Source organism: Nycticebus coucang, chromosome 11 (genome assembly GCF_027406575.1).
Source record: "Nycticebus coucang isolate mNycCou1 chromosome 11, mNycCou1.pri, whole genome shotgun sequence".
NCBI lineage: Eukaryota > Metazoa > Chordata > Mammalia > Primates > Lorisidae > Nycticebus > Nycticebus coucang.
Genome location: NC_069790.1, coordinates 19,886,742 through 19,900,102, shown reverse-complemented (window position 1 = coordinate 19,900,102; position 13,361 = coordinate 19,886,742). Strand labels below are relative to the sequence as shown.

General features: G+C 42.8%; 1 protein-coding gene and 1 pseudogene across 2 annotated transcripts in view; one reads left to right on the top strand and one right to left on the bottom strand.

The window, feature by feature from the left end:
• AOAH (acyloxyacyl hydrolase) overlaps positions 1 to 13,361 on the bottom strand; it is a 320,779-nt gene that overhangs the window by 187,533 nt on the left and 119,885 nt on the right. The window lies entirely within an intron of this gene.
• LOC128560168 (tropomyosin alpha-3 chain-like) lies at positions 5,488 to 6,159 on the top strand (annotated as a pseudogene).

Genomic DNA, 13,361 nt, shown 5'->3' with positions numbered 1-13,361 from the left:
AAAGAGGCATAGGTTAGCTGACTGGATACAAAAACTTAAGCCAGATATTTGTTGCATACAAGAGTCACATCTCAACTTAAAAGACAAATACAGACTCAGGGTGAAAGGATGGTCATCCATATTTCAGGCAAATGGTAATCAGAAAAAAGCAGGTGTTGCAATTTTATTTGCAGATACAGTAGGCTTTAAACCATCAAAAGTAAGGAAGAACAAGAATGGTCACTTCATATTTGTTAAGGGTAATACTCAATATGACGAGATCTCAATTATTAATATCTATGCACCCAACCAGAATGCACCTCAATTTATAAGAGAAACTCTAACAGACATGAGTAACTTGATTTCCTCCAGCTCCATAATCGTTGGAGATTTCAACACTCCCTTGGCAGTGTTGGATCGATCCTCCAGAAAGAAGCTGAGCAAAGAAATCTTAGATTTAAACCTAACCATCCAATATTTAGATTTAGCAGACATCTACAGAACATTTCATCCCAACAAAACTGAATACACATACTTCTCATCAGCCCACAGAACTTACTCCAAAATTGATCACATTTTAGGTCACAAGTCTAACCTCAGTAAATTTAAAGGAATAGAAATTATTCCATGCATCTTCTCGGACCATCATGGAATAAAACTTGAATTGAGTAACAACAGGAATCTGCATACCCATACAAAAACATGGAAGTTAAATAACCTTATGCTGAATGATAGCTGGGTCAGAGATGAGATTAAGAAAGAAATCACCAATTTTTTGGAACAAAATGACAATGAAGACACAAGCTATCAGAACCTCTGGGACACTGCAAAGGCAGTTCTAAGAGGGAAATTTATAGCACTGCAAGCCTTCCTCAAGAGAACGGAAAGAGAGGAAGTTAACAACTTAATGGGACATCTCACGCAACTGGAAAAGGAAGAACATTCCAACCCCAAACCCAGTAGAAGAAAAGAAATAACCAAAATTAGAGCAGAATTAAATGAAATTGAAAACAAAAGAATAATACAACAGATCAATAAATCAAAAAGCTGGTTTTTTGAAAAGGTCAATAAAATAGATAAACCTCTGGCCAACCTAATCAGGAAAAAAAGAGTAAAATCTCTAATATCATCAATCAGAAACAACAAAGATGAAATAACCACAGACTCATCAGAAATCCAAAAAATCCTTAATGAATATTACAAGAAACTTTATTCTCAGAAATATGAAAATCTGAAGGAAATAGACCGATACTTGGAAGCACGCCACCTTCCAAGACTTAACCAGAATCAAGTGGAAATGTTGAACAGACCCATATCAAGTTCAGAAATAGCATCAACTATACAAAACCTCCCTAAAAAGAAAAGCCCGGGACCAGATGGTTTCACGTCAGAATTCTATCAAACCTTTAAAGAGGAATTAGTACCTATATTACTCAACCTGTTCCAAAATGTAGAAAAAGAAGGAAGACTACCCAACACGTTCTATGAAGCAAATATCACCCTGATCCCCAAACCAGGAAAAGACCCAACAAGAAAAGAAAATTATAGACCAATATCACTAATGAATATAGATGCAAAAATATTCAACAAGATCCTAACAAACAGAATCCAGCAACACATCAAACAAATTATACATCATGACCAAGTTGGTTTTATCCCAGGGTCTCAAGGCTGGTTCAATATACGTAAATCTATAAATGTAATTCAGCACATAAACAAATTAAAAAACAAAGACCATATGATTCTCTCAATTGATGCAGAAAAAGCTTTTGATAATATCCAGCATCCCTTCATGATCAGAACACTCAAGAAAATTGGTCTAGAAGGGACTTTTCTTAAACTGATAGAGGCTATCTATAGCAAACCCACAGCCAATATCATATTGAATGGAGTTAAATTGGAATCATTTCCACTCAGATCAGGAACCAGACAAGGCTGCCCATTGTCTCCATTGCTTTTCAACATTGTAATGGAAGTTTTAGCCACCGCAATTAGGGAAGAAAAGGCGATCAAGGGTATCCATATAGGGTCAGAAGAGATCAAACTCTCGCTCTTCGCAGATGATATCATTGTGTATCTGAAAACACTAGGGACTCTACTACAAAACTCCTAGAAGTGATCAAGGAATACAGCAGCGTCTCAGGTTACAAAATCAACATTCATAAATCGGTAGCCTTTATATACACCAACAACAGTCAAATTGAAAAAACAGTTAAGGACTCTATCCCATTCACAGTAGTGCAAAGAAGATGAAATATTTGGGAATTTGCCTAACAAAAGACGTGAAAGATCTCTATAAAGAGAACTATGAAACTCTAAGAAAAGAAATAGCTGAAAATGTTAACAAATGGAAAAACATACCATGCTCATGGCTAGGAAGAATCAACATTATCAAAATGTCCATACTACCCAAAGCAATATATAATTTCAACGCACTCCCTATTAAAGCTCCACTGTCATATTTTAAAGATCTTGAAAAAACATTACTTCGTTTTATATGGAATCAGAAAAAACCTCGAATAGCCAAGACATTACTCAGAAATAAAAACAAAACAGGAGGAATCACACTACCAGACCTCAGACTTTACTACCAATCGATAGTGATCAAAACAGCATGGTATTGGCACAAAAACAGAGAAGTAGATATCTGGAATAGAATAGAGAACCAAGAGATGAATCCAGCTACTTACCGCTATTTGATTTTTGACAAGCCAATTAAAAACATTCAGTGGGGAAAAGATTCCCTATTTAACAAATGGTGCTGGGTGAACTGGCTGGCAACCTGCAGAAGACTGAAATTGGACCCACACCTTTCACCATTAACTAAGATAGACTCTCATTGGATTAAAGATTTAAACTTAAGACATGAAACTATAAAAATACTAGAGGAGAATGCAGGGAAAACCCTTGAAGAAATTGGTCTGGGTGAGTATTTCATGAGGAGAACCCCCCGGGCAATTGAAGCAGCTTCAAAAATACACTACTGGGACTTGATCAAACTAAAAAGCTTCTGCACAGCTAAGAACACAGTAAACAGAGCAAGCAGACAGCCCTCAGAATGGGAGAAGATATTTGCAGGGTATAACTCTGACAAAGGTTTAATAACCAGAATCCACAGAGAACTCAAACGCATCAGCAAGAAAAAAACAAGGGATCCCATCGCAGGCTGGGCAAGGGATTTGAAGAGAAACTTCTCTGAAGAAGACAGGCGCACGGCCTTCAGACATATGAAAAAATGCTCATCATCTTTAATCATCAGAGAAATGCAAATCAAAACTACTTTGAGATATCATCTAACTCCAATGAGACTAGCCTATATCACAAAATCTCTAGACCAGAGATGTTGGCGTGGATGCGGAGAAAAGGGAACACTTCTGCACTGCTGGTGGGAATGCAAATTAATACATTCCTTTTGGAAAGATATATGGAGAACACTCAGAGATCTAAAAATAGATCTGCCATTCAATCCTGTAATTCCTCTGCTGGGCATATACCCAGAAGACCAAAAATCACAACATAACAAAGATATTTGTACCAGAATGTTTATTGCAGCCCAATTCATAATTGCTAAGTCATGGAAAAAGCCGAAGTGCCCATCGATCCACGAATGGATTAATAAATTGTGGTATATGTATACCATGGAATACTATGCAGCCTTAAAGAAAGATGGAGACTTTACCTCTTTCATGTTTACATGGATGGAGCTGGAACATATTCTTCTTAGTAAAGTATCCCAAGAATGGAAGAAAAAATACCCAATGTACACAGCCCTACTATGAAACTAATTTGGGACTCTCACATGAAAGCTATAACCCAGCTACAACTTAACAACAGGGGGAAGTGGGAAAGGGGGGGGTGGGTAGAGGGAGGGGAATCGGTGGGATCACACCTGTGGTGCATATTACAGGGGTATTTGCGAAACTTGGTAAATGTAGAATATAAATGTTTTGGCACAGTAACTGAGATAACGCCGGAAAGGCTATGTTAACCACTGTGATAAAAATGTGTCAAATGGTTTATGAAGTGAGTGTATGATGCCCCATAATCATATCATTGTATACAGTTATGATTTAATAAAAAAATTAAAAAAAAAAAAGATCCAGCCTTGTTCTGATGTTTAAGTTTCTAGATACATTCCATTTCTTGTCTGCTCTGAGTTATGATGTTTTTCTCCTATTTTATCTTCTGTCAAGAAATGTTCCAGCCTGGGCACCATAACAAGACCTCATTTCTACACACAATAAAATAATTAGCTGGGTGTGGGGGCACATGCCTGTAGTCCTAGCCACAGTGTAGAATGAGGCAGGAGGGTCCCCTGAGCTCAAGAGTTGGAGGTTATCATGAGCTATGACAGAGCCACTGTGCTCCAGAATGGGCAAACTCCAAGAGACCTTATCTCAAACAACCACAACAAATAATTGAAAGAGCCTGGACTAAATGACACAATATTTTAAAGTAAGTTGTGACCATTAAGAAAAGTTTTGGAAAAGGCTTTGAAGCTCATATCTCCTGTGAGACTAGGTGGTTTTTTGCCATGTGTGTGTTGGACGTCTTGGGCAGTTTTCTTTTTCTTTCTTTCTTTTTTTTTTTATTAAATCATAGCTGTGTACATTAATGCAATCATGGAGCACCATACACTGGTTTTATAGACCTTTTGACATATTATCATTACATTGGTTAACATAGCCTTCCTGGCATTTTCTTAGTTATTGTGTTAAGACTTTATATTCTACATTTACTAAGTTTCACATGTACCCTTGTAAGATGCACCGTAGGTGTAATCCCTCTAATTACCCTCCCTCTGCCCATCCTCCCCCCAGTTTTATTTTTCTAGTTGAGAGAAGAAGTGTGGGGGGCAGGGTAGAGAGATAGAGATGGAATGAATCCAAACACCCATATTTCAGTCTGAGAAAAAGTTTCACTTCATTCAGCATGCCAAAGTTATCCCCTTCTACCTCTGCCATCTTGGCAGTGAGTGTATGTCTTTGAAAGAAGGAACAGTGAATTGTCTTTAGGACTCAAAAGCTGGTTCATTAACCCTAGTCAGCCCACAGGGTGCAAACCCTGGACCAAACACCATGCATTCTAGACACCAGTGGGAAGACTGGTTCTACCCAGCAGCATGAATTGCAATTCGTACATACTCCACAATCCCTCATTCACAGCCCCCAAATGTGAAATGTTTTCCAACTTTGTAGCAACCTCGTGGCAAAACTTGGTCTGAACTGATATAAAATCAACTAATAAACTTTATCATACTGAGTGTGGAAACTCATATGTTTCTCTGAGGTTGAAACGTGCTCTATCAAGAGGTGCTGGGGAGGGTAGGTGAGTTATGGTATAGGCACCACATGTTACTTTCCTAAACTATGGAAAATTGGAGGTGTGTCTGCACGCCGAGAGGAGGAGGCAGGAACTGGAGCTGAGTGGGAGCAGGGTAGGCACCACGGCCTGGTCATCACCATCGAGGCAGTGAAGGCAAGCTCCAGGCTCTGCAGCAGCCGGCTAATGAAGCAGAGGAGGGAGCTGAGCGCCTCCAGTGGGAAGTGGAAGGAGAAAGGTGCCCAGGAGGAGACCCAGGCCCAAGTGGCCTCCTTGAACCGCAGGATCCAGGTGGTTGAAGAGGAGCTGGATCATACCCAGGAGCGCCTGGCCACTGCCCTGCAAAAGCTGGAGGAAGCGGAAAAAGCTGCTGATGAGAGTGAGAGCCGTATCAAGGTTATTGAAAACCGGGCCTTAAAAGACGAAGAAAAGATGGAAATCCAGCTCTGAGAAGCTCAGCATATTGCAGGAGAGGCAGACAGGAAGTATGAAGAGGTGGCTCATAAGTTGGTGATTTTTAAAGGACTTTTGGAACTCACAGAGGAACAAGCTGAGCTGGCGGAGTCCGGTTGCTGAGAGATGGATGAGCAGATCAGACTGCTGGACCAGAACCTGAAGTGTCTGGGTGCTACTGAAAAAAGCCTTCTCAAAAAGAAGAGAAATACGAGGAAGAGATAAAGATTCTTCCTGATAAACTCAAGGAGGCCCCCCAGCCATGCTGAGTTTGCTGAGAGATCAGTAGCCAAGCTGGAAAAGGCAATTGATGATTTGGGAGATAAACTGAAATGTACCAAAGAGGAGCAGCTCTGTACACAAGGAATGCTGGGCCAGACTCGGCTCGACCTGAACGAGATGTAGAGCACCCCAGTCCTGCCTGCTGCTGCTTCGCCCTCTGACCCTGACTCTGCCTGAGGCCAGCCTGCCAGAAGCTGACCTGAAAACTGAGGGCCGATCTTTAATTGGAAAGCTGCTTTGTCCTTTTGCCACCTCCTCCATCCCCCACCCACCCACCACCAGGCCTTATTTTGCCAAACTGTCCCTGCCTCTTCCCAGAGATTCCAGCTGAGCATCTTTGGGAACAACATTTAAGGGAATGTGAGCACAGTGCAAAATGTCTTTAAAAGCATGTTGTGATGTACACATTTTACAATGACCTTTTTGGTTATAGCAAACATTTGTAAAACATTCCAAATACTTCTCCAGCTCTGAAGGAGCAATCTAATCCCTTTCTCACTTTTGGAAGGTGACTTTTCAGCTTACTGCATATTAACCTCTTCCTGGAAGAGGAAAAAAGGTATGGGCCTACCTTACTGAGAACCCAACAGGCCCAGGGAGAGACTCCTCTATGGGCAACCTCACTGCTCTGTACAAAGTACCAGGAAAACCAGAAAAGTGATCCCAGAAAGAGTTAGCAAACAAACAAACAAAAGAAACACAAAAATAAAACATGCTGTTCAGGTTTTCAGCCTTAAGGTGTCTTTGGACAGCTTCATTTTTTTATTTTTTTCATTAGAAGTGACCAAATTAGATGGTCAGATTTTTATCCTGTTTCTACCCCCTGGCCAACCACTCACAGAATGGATCATGTGTTCTTTATGTTGAGTTGACCACATAATTGTTCTCCTGCCTTCTTGAAAGAAAGAAAATTACGTTTTTGCCACCAATTTAACCATATGAAACGCATCTCATTACCCCTTTCTGGATGTGAAGCTGCTATCTCTAAAAGTACCATCTCATTGTATTTTGCCCCTGTCTGTGCTGGAGAAATCTTGAATAGCTTATGTACAAGACTTAGAAAATTTTATATTATTTTGAAACCTGGCTTCGTTGGGTTTGGGGGCCCCTGGACACCCCATCTAACTGTGAGAGCTCTCTATAGTCTTTAGACTGGCGTGTACTGAAAATCTTTTAAAGTTTCTTTCCCTGTCCAGTCTCCACTTTTTGGTGAGGTTTCTGAGTGAGGTGTATATCCTGTAGCTTATTGGCTTATAGGCTATGAGAGTACACCAAGTGTACTCTCCTTTGGTATAGTGCCTATGGGGCTGATGGGGAGAAAGAGAAAAGCAATCATGCAACTGTTTTGATACTGAATATTGACATGTATCTTTTTGAAATAAAGAACAGGTCTCTCCCCCCCCCAAATTAAAAAGAATAAAATACGGAAAATTCTGTATTATAAATTACCTCTGGTGTGGAGGTTTTGGATAAGGTGTTGTTGACTTTCACTAAAATTATTTTTATAAAACTGCATCTAAACTTGATACCTTGGGTATCTTTAGAAGTATCTAGTTGTACATTGATCTGTGCATTTATTTGTTCATTTCACGGGAATTTCTGGAGTTCCTGCTGTGTGCCAGGCATTCACACCATAGATGTGAGGGCTGAAAACCAGGTACATTTCGTACAGTTGAGGAGCTTAATGATAGAAGGGTAAACTCAGTGCAATAATAAATAACTACGGAGCTGGAGAGATAAGGCTATGAACATTCTTGTGCTCCTAGAGGGAAAATATCTCTAACTGTATGTAGGGAAGAAGATGACCTGAAGGTGAAAATTAAAGGATGAGAAAGCATTTTCAAGGCAAGGAAATGGGCTCAAAGCATCCTCGTGGAAAGGAAAAGTCATGTAATTCCCTCAACATAGCTCTGAGCTCTGAAATTAGACTGTCTGGGTTTAAATCCTAGGTCTGCTGTTTCCTAGCTATGTGACCTGAGGCAAATTACTTAATCCTTTCATACCTCAGTTTCTTCATTTGTAAAATAGGACCAATATCATTCTCTATTCCTGAGGTGGGGTAAGTACTTGCAAAACATTAGCTGTGGTGGGATGTAGTGGCTCACACCTATCATCCTAGCACTCCGGGAGGTTGAGGCAGGTGGATTGCCTGAGCTCAGGAATTCGTGACCAGCCTGAGCTACAGAGAGACCCTGTCTCTAAAACTAGCCCAGCACTATGGTGGGCGCCTGTAGTCCCAGCTACTCAGGTGGCTCAGGCAAGAGGATCATTTGAGCCCAAGAGTGATTGCTGTGAGCTGTCTCAGCTTGAGTTGAGAGACTGCTGTGAGCTATGACGCCACCGCACTCCATCCAGGGCACAACAAAGTGAAACTATCTTAAAAAACAAACAAGCTGGCTTGGCGCCTGGAGCTCAGTGGCTAGGGCGCCAGCCACATACACCAGTGCTGGCAGGTTCAAACCCGGGTTCAAACCCAGCCCAGGCCTGCCAAAGAACAATGACAACTTCAACCAAAAAAACAGCCAGGCGTTGTGGTGCGCACCTGTGGTCCCAGCTGCTTGGGAGGCTGAGGCAAGAGAATCACTTATGCCCAAGAATTTGAGGTTGCTGTGAGCTATGAGGCCGTAGCACTCTACAGGGGGTGACATAGTGAGACTGTCTCAACAAACAAACAAACAAAAAAACCCAAGCTGTATTGTTACTATGTGCAATGGAAACACCCTAGGGTTGGGTCCCGGAGTCGGTATCACTAAATGATCGCCATTTAGTTTCTAGAGACAACTCCACAACCCCAAGTATGGACCCTGTCAGATGTTCAGGTTTCTGGTCACACAACATTCTATCCAATTACCATGCAGGCTGGGATTGCTGCCAGATGTCGGGCTAGCAGGCTTGATCCAGCCCACAATTGTAACTGCAGCTGAATATTATTAATTCCACAATATTGAGCTATTCAAGTTAAATATCCCTAACATTATTTCATGAAACTGGGGCATAATGACAAAAGAAAAAATAATGAGAATGAATTTTCGTGTGGATGTGCCATATATTTGAGTCCCAGGGGGCACTCGGCGTGGGGCATGGGCTGGTTTCATAGGTATGTGGACGTGTTATGTGGGCTTATGTAAAATGAAATGAGAGCAGAGAAACCACAGAAGGGAACACTCTGACCTGTAGACAGGGCTCACCTCGGTGGCGGGGACGCGACTGGCGTAGTGGAAGGAATGGGATATGGGGAAGGAAGAGCAAGTGAAAAAGGACAGGAAAACAGTGTTGAATGAGAAACACAATTAACGCAGCATACAAATAGTATGCATTTATGTGAAATAATATATGTGTTTATGCATATAGGCATTAAATAAAAAGATTTTGAAATGAGGGAACCCTCCTTACCTACCATTGTAATCAACTGTGAAAGATAAACAGCGTGCTGGGCACTGTGCGTCTGAGCAGCACAAAGTCCTCCTCCTGGGACTACTCACACAGGAGTAGCCCGATAGCCTACACATATTTTTTTCCATGGTAAACTAGTGTTTTCTCTTTATTAATTCCCTCATTTCTTCCCTGAGTCTTACTCCTAAGAAATGGCACCCCTCTTGGTGCCTACACCCCTTGTGTAGGGCGAGCGGGGAATGGAATCTCTGGGACTGAAGGTGGGCAGGGAGCCTGGACCCCATGATGGGGTGGGGGCACTCAAATGAATTTTGAAAGCTTTAGACCAAATGGTATGGGGGCCCAGAGAGGCTCAGAGCAGGAAAGGAATTCCTCTCGAGGATCTTCTCAAAGGTCTATGCCACGGAAGATGTGCAGGTCTCCTCTCTCCCATATGATGACTCTGTGGTGGGTCAGGGGTATAAAACCTGCTTGTTCACTTAAGAGGAGGCTAAGAGTTAAGGAGTCAGGGGGACCAGACTGCTGTGTTCAAAGATCAGATTTGTCCATTACCAGTTCTGTGTGACACTGGGCAAATGACCTCTTCCTACCTTATAGGGTGGCATTTACGATAGTTCTTGGTGCATAGATAGCACCAATGTTTAGTTATCATTATTAGTAATGAATCACAGATTGTTTTGATGACTAAATGAGACTGCATTGTAAATCACAAAGCACTGAACAAATTCTGACTTGGTGCCAATAATACTTGAAACACAGTGAATTGTAGAAAGAAGAAAAATACCCCATTTTTGCTTTTTCATAAAAGAATAATCTTTCCCTTTTCAATTGGACCAAGAAAATCCCTGTCCACAGATGCTCTTGAATTCAATTTTTCAAAGGTAGTTCAATGGAAGTGTTCTTGCTTTGGCACTGTTGGGTCCTGCTGGCCCACATCTGATACAGAAAATACAATGATGCATTCATCACGGAGGAGATGGGGTCTCGATTCAATGGGGTGCCACTTCAATAGGGCATCAGGGCAGGTTAGGGGTCTGGAGAGCTGGCTGCCCCTTAGTCTCCCAGGATCTTCTTTCATGTCTGATATCTCCCCTCTGCTCCCCACATCCTGATGTTCTCTGAATTCCCCCCCATTCATGAAAAGGGGGATTGCTACTGTTTCTGGGATCCAGGCCAGCGCTTTGCACAGCTGGCTCGCAGAGGCTTATGTTGGCACATAAACCAGGAAGCATTTTTGACTCTTTAACTCTTGAATCTGTAAGAGGCTCTGAAGTTGGGTCTAAAGCATTGCCTCCCCCTCTCCCTAGATATTTTCACAACAGACCAGAAACGCTTAGTGGATTTAGCTCTCATGAAGCTCATGAGATGGAAGATGGGGACACACAGGAAATGAGCCTGTTAGAGGTTGGATTGTGCCCATCCGAAAGGACCCGTTGAAGTCCTAACCCCTACTCCCTGTGGACATGACCTCATTTGGTGAAACAAGGTCTTTACAAATGTAATCAGGACACAATGAGGTTGTTAGGGAGGGCTCTAGTCCAACCTGACTGGCTTCCTTATAAAAGGAGAAGACAGACACTCAGGGCTGGTGGCGGGAGGTGAAGACCAAGTAAAGCAGCTGCAAGACCGGGAAGGCCAAGGATGGACAGTGCCATGAGAAGCTGGGAAGAGATGAGGGAGGATGCCACCTAAGGTCTCAGAGGCAACCCGGCCCTGCTGACACCTCGACTTCAGACTTCCGGCCTCTAGAAACTGAGTAAGAACAAATTTCTGTTGTTTTAAGCTGCCCATTTGTAGTGTTTCTTACCACGGCCACAGGAAGCTTTTTTATTTTATTTTACTTTAATTTTTAATTAATTAATTAGAGACAGAGTCTCTCTCTGTCACCCCGGGTAGAGTGAGTGCTTGGCATCATCATTTCTCACAGCAACCTCAAACTCTTGGGCCCAAGTAATCCTCCTGCCTCAGGTTCCTGAGTAGCTGGGACTACAGGTATCCACCAGAATGTCCAGCTAATTTTTTCTATATTTTAGTAGAGACAAGGTCTTGTTCTTGCTCAGGCTGGTCTTGAACTCCTGAGCTCCAGGTATCAAGGCATCCACCCGCTTTGGCCTCCCAGAGTGGTAGGATTACAGGCGTGAGCCGCGGCGCCCAGCCCACTGGAAACTAGTCTAGCCTTTCAGTGCAGGCATGCAGCCTCTCCCCTCTGGGCACTCTCAGGCCTGAGAGCCACGCTGGACTAGCACAGGCCGAGGTCATAGGAGCTAATGTGGGAGGAAAAGTATCAGAGGAAAGGGCAGGGCAGGTGACATGGTTAAATGAGCACCTCACAGCCGAGGAACATTCTTTTTTCCCAGTCTGGCACCTGAACTACCCTGTTTCCCCGAAAATAAGACAGTGTCTTATTTTAAGGTGTGCTCCCAAAGATGCGCTAGGTCTTATTTTCAGGGGACATCTTATCTTTCCTGTAAGTAGGTCTTATTTTCAGAGGAGGTCTTATTTTCGGGGAAACAGGGTAGAATGGGAGTTCTGGAGGGACACAGACAATCAGGAGGCTGGGTGTGGAATCTGACTGCCAAGGAATCCCCTGGAGAATATTTAGGAAAATACAGTGTTCTCCCTTTAAGTCTGAGGCCAAGGAATCTGGATTTTTAAAAGTTATTTTATTTTATTTATTTATTTATTTATTTATTTATTTATTTATTTTTGAGACAGAGTCTCACTATGTCACCCTGGGTAGAGTGCCGTAGCATCACAGCTCACAGCAACCTCAAACTCTTGGGCTTAAGTGATTCTCTTGCCTCTGCCTCCTGAGTAGCTGGGACTACAGGCGCCCACCACAATGCCCAGCCATATTTTTGTGGCAGTTGTCATTATTGTTTAGCTAGCCTGGGCTGGGTTCAAACCCTCCAGCTTTGGTGTATGAGGCCAGTGCTGTAACCACCGTGCTAAGGGCGCTGAGCCTGAATTTAGTTTATGATTTTGTTTTACATATGGGGAAACTGAGGCTTGGAGACATTCAGTGGCCTAGGTTCTAAAAGTTGGCTCAAGAAGCAGCGCCTGTGGCTCAAGGAGTAGGGCGCCAGCCCCATATACTGGAGGTGGCGGGTCCAAACCTGGCCCAGGCCAAAAACTGAAAAAAAAAAAAGCAGCAGCATTGCAAAGGAGTCAAGAATATGCTCATTCTCCAAGAAGACAGGAGGTCAAATATACCTGGGGGTGTATGTTGGGCCCTTGGTGGCCTAGGAAAAGGTACTTCTTAAGGGAATAATAACAATCCAACAGCATACAGTTGTGAGAACCAGGTGAGCAGAGGTACCGAAAGCTCAGCCTCTGGCCCCTAAAGTGGTGCCCCTAAAGCAAATGCAGCAGTGGCCACGTTGAAAGTAAAGAACCTACGCTAGGTGCCTCTGAGTCCAGTGTCCCTCTCAAGACGTTGTTCTCCTGTTAATGGTTTGAACAGCCATTACCATGACATAACTCCAGTCTCAAAATGGAGCTTGAGTAGAGGATCGTAAACGGAGACAAGGAGGGCTTGACCGTGGCTGGACATGTCTCTATCCAGAGTGCTATTGGCATGTTTCTGAGCCAAATTTTTTAGGTTATGTAATAGTTTGGGCTCCATGGTAAAAATCAATTCCTTTACAGCCTTATGAGTGCCTTGCCCTAAAGATGTTTAAGGAGTCCCTACCACAACCAGTTGCCACCTGGACTGAGTGTCGCATGGTGAGGAGGGGCTATCCCTGGTGTCGTGAAGTGAGCTCCAGTTAGGAACTGAGACCTCCCAGGCAGGCTGTATTCGATTCATCTGGGGCATAGATCAAGCTTTGCCTTGTGAAGACACTGGCATTCAACATATTTCCAAAATGATTTTGTTCACAGCTAATTTGTCTTCTAATTTTTGTACTAGTCATGTTTTGAGCAAGAAACGC